Source organism: Camellia sinensis, chromosome 8 (genome assembly GCF_055761805.1).
Source record: "Camellia sinensis isolate YWXY chromosome 8, ASM5576180v1, whole genome shotgun sequence".
NCBI classification, from domain to species: Eukaryota; Viridiplantae; Streptophyta; class Magnoliopsida; order Ericales; family Theaceae; genus Camellia; species Camellia sinensis.
In genome coordinates this window covers 22,354,162-22,364,120 of record NC_138968.1, presented here as the reverse complement: position 1 = coordinate 22,364,120, position 9,959 = coordinate 22,354,162, and the positions used below count along the sequence as shown (strand labels likewise).

Sequence of the window (9,959 nt, the reverse complement as noted above, 5' to 3'; positions counted from 1 at the left end):
ATGACCGAAGTAATCATGGCTATGCTGAGCCACAGAGTAGGCTGAACTATCCTTAGTTCGGTTCTTCCTTTTACTCCTCCTTATCTCGATTCTCTTATGTACAAACCATGATGTGTTTAGATCGAGCTACCGAGTAGCAAGGTTCTGACCGTTCTAACCACAATACGCCATGACCGGGCTAACTCTGAGACCGGCCTAAATCCAAGTCACTTTTGGACCGGAGTAACTTTACATTTCTCTCGGCCCGGAGTAATTTTGTACCTCTCTTGGGCCGGAGTAATTTTGTACCTCTCTTGGGTCGGAGTAACTTTACGGCCTTTTTACCCAGCCTTTCGTACTGTGGGCCATAATGACCATCTCCTAGCTCGGCCCAATTTTCACAAAAATTACCCTCTCAGTTGTAATTAAATATATGAAATTATGTAAAAATTATCATTATATAAAATGCAGTTTTGTTATTTTTGTAAGTAAGGATGAGTATGGTCTGAATTAGTTCGATTTGGAGTAAAATCATGACCAATCTGTTGTTTATGATTCCTTAAAAATTAAAATTAAACCAATCCATTTAAATCATAGAATTAATCCGAACTATCTATTTAAACATGGTTCGATTCGATTTGGAACCAAGGTTTCACATAATTTGTTCATAAAGAAAAATCATATAATATTTTCATTTCAAAAATCATATAACACTTTAAATATGTATATTGTTCGACCATTAACTTAAACGAATATAATATCTAGTAAATAAACATATTGTTTAACATGTATTAAGCATAAAACTCTCGTCAAACAAATATATTGTTTGTGACAACAACAATTATCTATACTATTATATATGTGAGCACATGACTTGGTATCTAATAGTGTGGTTGCTTCTCCTTCTGCCATGTGGCAAAATTTTCTATCCTAAAATAAAAAAATATTATTCAAAGGCGCCAGTAAGATTTGAACCCAAAATCTTGAGTTTCATCAAGAAGACTCTTACCATTTAGACAACATACATATTATGATATTAATATCTTTATTATTTATTTTTATGTTTACTTATCTAAATTACACACGCATTGCGTGTGCCATCCACTAGTAAAACTAATTTTTTTTTTTAAAAAAAAAAACAACAAAATAATAAGAGTGTTTCACAAAGGGTGTATGGTATATATATGGTTTAAGTTATATATAGTTCGGATTGGTTCTAATTCACAACCGTAAACTTCGATCCGCAAAAAACGATTCCTCAATTTTCCAAACTAGAACTGAACTGTAGATTTAAAAAATCAAACCAAAAATACCGAATTGGACTAGGCCGATTTAGTTTACAGATTTCACGGTTCCTTTGCTCAGCCCTATTTGTAAGTGATGGTAAAATTTCTTTGTATATCCCAACTCTTTCTTGAAAATGCTAACCTCACCCTTTGAGGAGATTAGCATTTGAGTAACATTAGTTATTATGAAAAAAATATCATGAAATATTTTATGAAAATTTTTCATTATTTGATTAATGTGTAATTTAAGGGTAAAAAATGTTTATGAAACATTTTATGAAATCATTTTTATGATTCCTAATATTACTCTTACCCCTATCTAAAAAAAAAAAAAATTACTCTTACCATTCCTATAAGACTAGGCATTTTTATCGAATTAGCATCCTCTCCTTGCACTCTCTCTATTCCTTCCTACTTGTAATGGTGGAGATGTATTTTAAGATAATCTAATGGTCCAAATCTAGTTATTTTTTAAATTGTTTTTTGTATATCTCCAGATCTAGATCGTTAGATCATTTTAGAGTACATCTTCACCCTTGCAAGTAAAGAGGTAAGGGGAGAATGCAAGTAGAGAATCTGGACTCATTTTTACCATCCAAACACGAGATATGGTGGGACCACCAAATTGCAAAATCAATCGTTTTCATTTATAGTGCTAAACAAACCTTGCATAAGAGTGCATTTTCTTCATCAACAAACAAAAAAATAATATATATATATATATATATATATATATATATATTGACAATTTAGATAGTTGAAAACTAGTGAAGTCATATTTTTTTTGTGAATTTGTTTTTAAAAAATACTAGTTGGACCCCACGCACTACGTACATGGAGTCGCATTATTATTGCAAGAAATAATACACGATAGCAAAATTGTAATAATTTTTTTCAAAAAAAATCTGCAACACAAAATACACAATATTTATTATTTTATATTCAATAATCATAACCTCTTCCTACATTTAACAAAATTGTGAACCAAAAAACAAACTAGTTCCTTGCTGTCTTTAAAAAAGAAAAAGACAAACATATGTATGCCACAATTAAAAACAGGGGTTCAAGTAACAAAGACTTAGAATCAAATTTGTAAACATTAAGGTGACCAAAAGAATATCTTATTTCAGATATTAGAGAATGTAGAATTTTCTCATCTTTCTTTTTCCTGTTTTAGTTCCAAATAAAACATCCCATGGAACCAAAATTTGGGTAAAGAATTACCTTTGTGTTGTTTAAGAATTGGAGACTTCTATGTGATCTTGACCATAGGTGAGGTATACTTCAAAAGTCTTCCAACACTTGCATTGAACATGGATGATCCACATGTAAAAGTTGAATGTCCACTATCAAAAACAAGTTCACAAAATCAATCTTGATCCATCCATTGATCAACATTTCTATAGCAAGTGAAGCTTGTTTGCTAAACTTTCCTCTTCACCCTCGACCTTGTACTTGATTTTTCAATCCTGGTCTCAGTTGAAGTGTCTTAGGATCAGGCACTATATACCTACTGTCATTTATCACTACCAGAAAGAGATGGGAATGGTTATCTCAATTGCTCTTCGATGCATTGGCGGGCTGCCTCCAGTGACATGTTGGTCTACCATTGCACATTGTCGTCATTATCATTGTCTGTCTCTTCTTTCTCATCAACCTGACTTATAGTTGGTGAACTTTGATCCTCATCAGAACCATTGGCTTTCTTTTTGTTGCAATTGACTTTTGTAGGCCCATCCTTGGAATTTGAAGACCCCTTCTTCTTCACTACTTTCTTTAGCTTCTTCTGCTTTTCATCAGCAGACTCGCATTCCTTCAGTCACTCTTTTTCAGCCCTCCGCATTGCCTTCTTGTCTTTAGAACCCTTCTTTGGTTCAGATGGGTTCTTCAAAATGAAGGCTACGAGTTTGTCCCTCACATCTACATCCGAAACAAAACCACACGCTGCACATCTCAATTGAACCATCTGAATTTTTGTAATTAAGTCCTCTATTTCAAGATATGTAGTATTTCAACATGTAGAAGTCTCCTAATGATTTTTAGTCATGAAAAGAGAGATCCTTCTCTGTAGTCAAGGAATGTTACACCCAGCTGCTACCACAAAATTATGGGTATTCCTTAAATGACCCGTGATGCATACAGTCAATTCTTTCTGGCAACTGTGAGTTTTTACTTGACATAGGACAATACTCTTCAAGCAACCCAATCGATCCCAAATAGAAAATGGCATGTTCAGATATAAAAGAAACTTCAATGTTGACACAATGACACACCTCAAGGTGGTAATTTGACGAGGGCAGATTAACCTGTGAGCTCAAGTTAATTAGTTAGGAATGGGTTAAAAATAAATGGTCACATTGTAATAAAATGTTATTAGAGAAACAATGTAATGTAGAAAGAGAAAAAAAATTGAAATTAAACCCTTCCACACCCTAAAATTTAAAAACTATAACAAACTTAGGAAGTAATTCAAACTCATGAAACCAAAGGCCACCAGAAAACATTGTCAACTATACATCACAAACCTCCCACTACTACTTGTTCACCCAATAACAATGTGAGTCATGTAACTATTTAACAACATTTTGTTTGATCTCACAGTAGGAGAGCCAATTATTGTAAGACTATGTAGAAATGTCAAGAATGAAAAGGATACGACTCCACACAAGTTGCTACATTTCAATAGTTAAATGAACTTCAAATTTTCAAAACTGATTACAAACAAGGCAAAAGTAAAAAAATCTTCTTACACAAAAGGGGAGGCTAAGAATAAAAGGAGAAGGATGATTCAATCAAATCAACATCTTGCCATTTTCAGAAGAAACAAGAACAGTTGACATATGTGGGGAAGACATCGTAAGAGAAGATAATGACCTACGTGCTGCATCATGATCAAAAGAAACGAAAGAAGATGTATGCATAAGTAAACTGTGTTAATAATATATTAATTCCATTTACTTGAAAGCTTCAATTTGAATCTACAAATATTGCGAACTTAAAATATTAGATAATTGGGATGGAACGGCTAACCATAAAATATTGCTTAACCTTGTCAAGCTATCCCAGATATGTTTATTTTTTTAAATCTTTTTCTTTTTTTATTTAAAGCAAAACCATAAAATATACTCCATTGGCACTTTTTTATTTTGCCTTTTTCTTGCGACTCAATCGGCACTTCTTTTCTTTTTCTTTTAATTTTTTTTTCTTGCTTAATATACTGTATTTATTTACCTATGCATCTAAAGTTGTCAAGTAATTTCAAAAGGTCATTAATTATTCAATTGCAAATTAAATGAATTGTGTTCCTTAGTCCTATCTAGGATTTCTTAGGTTGAAGCGTAATCGACATATACTCAAATGATCAAACGTATAGTCCAAGTTAGTTTACAGTAGGCAATACGATAAAAAATTAATTAGACATTTGAATTCGTCTGCACAATTTATACTCAAATTTATGTAGTGAGAGGCAAGCACCTGATTGAAATTTTCTGATTGTGAAATCTTCAATTGAGTTCACTTATTGAAGATTATCAAATGTATTGAGTAGTGAATCGTATTTTGTGATCATCTTTGATTACCTACAATCCATGGGAGGATTAGATGCATCGACTTCAAATGGCTAGTGAAGAGTTGCACATCCAAGAAGACTATTAACATTTTATCAACAGCTAAAGAGAACACAGAAAAGAATTGACTACCAAGTCCAATGGTGGAGCCAGAATTTTGACTCAAATGGGGCACCATTGAGTTGAAATCTTAACAAAAATCACGATCAAATCACTTAATTTTTATTTGATGGTAGGAATAAAAATGTTATATTTAAATACAACCTCATGCTAACCAATCTTAATCATTTTTTGTTTTTACTTTGATTTTATATATGATGATCACATGGTTTGAAAAATAATCACATGCCTTGTAAAATATGAAAACAAAATTATATTTAGTTGCACACACAAAACAGATGTAGATAGGAATTAAAAAAAAAAAGAAATGAGAGGAGGTGAATAAATAATACAAAGACACTGCTATATATCACTTATTTTTCTTTCTTTTTCTTTTTTAACAGTTTTGAATCATTGAATTACTTAGTAATATATTATTAGTTGTTGTTAATTGTGTAATAAGTATTTCTAAACAAAGAAACTAATTATGAGTATTCGTATAATAGGTGATATAACAAAAAATTCAGTGACATATAATAATTCTCTAATATAAAAAATTGGTGACACATAGTAACATATTAAACAAGTTTTTTTGAAGAGAAAATGTAAAGAAAATAGTGATTTAAAAATTTAATATCATATTTGAATGGATTAAATTGAAACTTTTTTTTTTTACTGAAGGCAAAAGTGCAATTTTTCCCTGATCCTTAATTCCCTCCACCCCTGACCAAGTCTCCTCCAAGAAATTTTAATATTGTTATTAATAAATTGAAATGAAGTTCATAGTACAAGAGGAGATAAAATAGAGGAAATGTAAATTCAATTTTAGCCAGCTATAAAAATATAGAACAAATAAATAAATGAAATGAAAATTCAAAAAACCCAAGTCATTGTTATCATCAAAAACATATAGGAAAACAAATATCCATAAAAAAATCAAAAAGAAAAAAAATAAAAGAAACCCATTAAAGAAGGCTCATGAACCAACCATTACAATCCAATCAACAACCTCTTTTCCAGTCCCCTAAATCCAAATGAGACATAACAAAAACTGAACATGGAATAAATATTAAAGATTAAAACAAAAATTGATTTTTGATATTGGAGTTATATTAGTTCAAAGTCCCTATTAAGAGCATCTCCAACGGTAATAGGTATTTTACCTATCTAAATATTACTATAAAGTATATATTTTATTTTGCCTATCAACTATTTCATGTATTTAATACTATTAATTTTAGAAAATGCCACATCAGCAACAAAGATGGAGGGAAATGATCCTGATGATCAAATACATTTTGCCTAGCCTTGAAAGCTAGCTACATGTAGTGAATGTGAGTTGAGCTAAAATGCCTAATCATATGCCTAGTGCATTGGAGTTAAAAAAAATGAGTTATACTAGGCATTTTAACTAACAAGCATTATATACCTAGTGGATTGGAGATGCTCTAACAACTAAGATTTGTTTTAAAAGAATGGAATGGGTAGCTTCAACCCCTACAACTTTCTTTATCCTGTTCTTATTTCAATTTTTATTTTTTTATTAGAGTTCATCATTTAACTGCAATACCACCACCTTAAATTGTTTGATTGATAGAGACACCATTTAAAATCCTACTGTAGTCCTTGCAAGCAAAAAAATGAAATGGTTTCTGTTGAGTCTCCGTTCTAGCCTTGCAACCTTGCAAGAGAAAGAACTCAAGAATTTCCAATTGAGGTTGTCCATAAATGGTTGAAGTAGGCGTTTCAAGGCTTTTAGTCTGTAATAAGGCAGTATCTCATTGGTAATGTTCGAACTCCATCAGTTTCAATTTGAATTGGTGGGTTTGTCCCCATTTGTTGTCTAATTGGAGAAAATTACAATATCTATATAACAAAAAAAATGTGTACTTTGTGATTTCTGTTTAATGACTCCATGCATCAATCTTACTATCTAGTCATTAAATGGGGAATGATTTTGTAGTTACTATTACTAATGTTCATTGGTTAATAATGTTTTACATTATATATAGTCTATGTCTTTTCAATTGTCCTGCTCAAAACAATTATTTATCCCACAATGTAGCACCTGTATTATTTCTTTTCCCTTTCTCTTATTCTTTTCAACATCGCACCTGGTTTCCATTTTCATAACAGATTTTGGTTAGTTGGGTTTTTTCAAGGGCACTTATTTTTTTTTTTCCTTTTTCTTTTTCATTTGGTTGTTGAAGCTTCTAAAAGGAAATTTTCTTTCATAGAGCACCAATAATGAAGCTAAGGAATCTGTCTAACTATTTGGCAAGGAAATAATTTAGCCAGAAAAATTCTCCTCTTGTGCTATAAGAATGTTGTTACTCATATGGTTACTCTTTTTCTTTCTCTCTCATACACACACCTTCACAAAAACCCATTTCTTAGTGGACTATATAAGCAGTTCTTGTTGTCTGTATGCGTCTATGTTGGTGTTTCCTAAACTTAGTTGAAGGTATTTTTGGAATTATCAATTCTTTTGACATTGTTTGATTTGTTTGAGTTCAGACTGTTATTGGATATTATTTTTGTTCTCTGTTTTCTTTTTTTTGAATAATAGTTTGGTGATTTTTTGTTTGTTGCATTGAAAGTGAGGATTCAAGATCAATCTTTAATTCTTATTGAAGTAAAGCTTATTGCTAATTAAAATTTAAACAAAGGGTCAGGACTTAGGGCATATATATATATATTGATTTGGTGACTGAAAGGTAAGGTTTGTTCACGTCGAAAGCATCTTGCTCTTGTGAATTTAGTAGGCATTAATGGTTTTCCTCTTGGTAATGTATTGGGATATGTTTCTTTATTACTTATCTTTATTTGAGAATCTTTTATCTTTCATTTGTGAATTCTGAATTTTTGTTGATTCACTTTCATAGGGAAGTAAGCATGCAGGTTCTCTTATAAACATTTTCACAAACACCTCATAGGTGTATTCAATGTCTACAAACTTATAATCAATGTATAAATCACAAAGCAAACACTACAAAGAAAACAGAAGAGGGGACCATGAAAAACGAACCTCAGGTGAACATAATTGAGAATAAACCTTCGTTTATTTCTCTACTCTGGTTTTTTGTAGATAGGCCTCAATTAAGGTAACTTGTGTGAAAAAGAGCAAATTTGTGAGACTTGAATGAGGTGTAAATGCAAACTTAAAATGCAGACATCTAGGCAATCTTTTGTAAGCAATGTAAGCTTCCAATTATTTGTCTTCAAGCGGTGCACCGAACAAAGAAGGTTCTAGGAGAGACCACAGAAAGACCCATCAGTCAGAAGCAAGACTTGGATCATCTGGGTTGGTTGTCCATTCGGTACCCACCGAAACACTCTTTCTCACCCAAATGGAAGAAGCAATGTGAGGCACGTCATCTCTGGAAAACATACAATACAAAAAGTTGAGAAAACAGAGATTCAGATAATTGGATAGGTTACTGTGGACTCGTCTTTTTCAGCGCCCCTCCTTTCGGAAAGGGTTCGAAAAGAAGGTCTTACAGTTCGGACTCTTGCGGTTTTGAAGCTAGTCTCACAAAGTGCAATGTGAAACTAATAATCACCAAAGAGTCCAAATCCGGTAAACCTTCTTGAAAAATCGATTTTAAATCAAATAATGCCAAAATTAGACTGCTTTGCCAAATACAGAGTCGCCACCTAAATATTTTATTTTTGAAAAATTTAGGAAACCCTGACTCGTGCTAAAGGCCACGTGTCCGTCATAACTAAAGTTGCCTCGGCTTGGAAACTTGGGTACGAGAGGGGAAGGTCCTAAAATGAGCAACCCCGCTTGCCCGATCAAAGATCGGCCTCTACTAATCATGATATGTTTTTTATAAACATTATGTGTTCTTGTTCTGGTTATTAAACTAATTTTATTATGTGACGCACACAAGCAAGTATAGACTAAGTCGCAAGACTTGGAATAAATCAACTCATGTTTATTTTTTAAAATGGTTTGAATTTGTCACTCTCAAATGGGCTTAAAAATGCGGATTCGCCACCAAACATAGTAGGCTTAAAACACACATTCGTTGAATCATTCCAATTCAAACAATCAAGCCTTTATCCACAGGCATTCATGCAGTTTATCAAGTAAGCACGTAACCTTATGGCAAGCATGAGAAACATGGCAACATTGCAATCACACTCATGCAAGTATGCTAAAGCATAAATCTCACCGAGTACTCCAAGTCAAAACAAAAATTAGTTAGAAAAATGCATGATCCTAACTATATAAGATGACTAATACAACACATGCAATATGAAATTAATAGGCTCGACTACTAGTATGACATATGATTCAACTTGAACAACATGCGATAAACACGTATTCAAAGAAGATATTGAAACAACAATGCAGTTTGAATGATGCGCCGAGCCTCGGTGCATGCAATACAAATGAATGGATGCAAACATGTAAGCATAAGGTATGCTAATTGAAAATGTCCCTTATCTAACCATCGAAAGAGATTAAATAAAAGGGAGAAAGACGTGGTGTTGGAAGACATACATACACGCACGCACACTTATTACAACATTATGCCCTCGCGAAGGAGGGTCCGAATGAATAAGCTAACTAGCTACGCTAATTAAGCTAACTATTACAACCCGAAACTAATTAACTTTTCTAGCTAACTAATTATTACAAACCAAAATTGAATAACTAGCTATGCTGAGCTAATGAAAGCAATTAAACTAATTAACTATCTAAGCTAATTAAATAATTACAATACTTGTATTAAGCCAACTAAAGCAATTAAATGGCCACGAGGGCGAGGGATGCATGCATGCTTGGTTGGTTTCCTCTCGAGAATCCACCACGTTGCCATTGTAGCCTATGTTCGCACATGTTTGAACACCAACAGTGCTGCCAACTTCCAAAATGCCTCTGCTCCACCTCAGAAACACACTTGTGCAATTTTTCATTGATGGTCGGTCGGCTACAACTGGTGGCTAGTCGGCCACCTCTTCCCTAAACTTCTTTTTTTGCTGCAATAGAGAGCAAACAGAGGCAAAGCAGTGTATT

At 32.8% G+C, this 9,959-nt stretch overlaps 1 long non-coding RNA gene across 1 annotated transcript; it reads right to left on the bottom strand.

Annotated features, from left to right (window-relative positions):
* Positions 1-2,171: 2,171 nt before the first annotated feature.
* On the bottom strand, positions 2,172-8,396 carry LOC114303474 (uncharacterized). The gene is made up of 2 exons (XR_003643753.2): positions 7,959-8,396; positions 2,172-3,571 (listed from the first exon to the last, which is right to left on the bottom strand). It is a non-coding gene; the product is annotated as an uncharacterized LOC114303474 (long non-coding RNA).
* Positions 8,397-9,959: the final 1,563 nt, after the last annotated feature.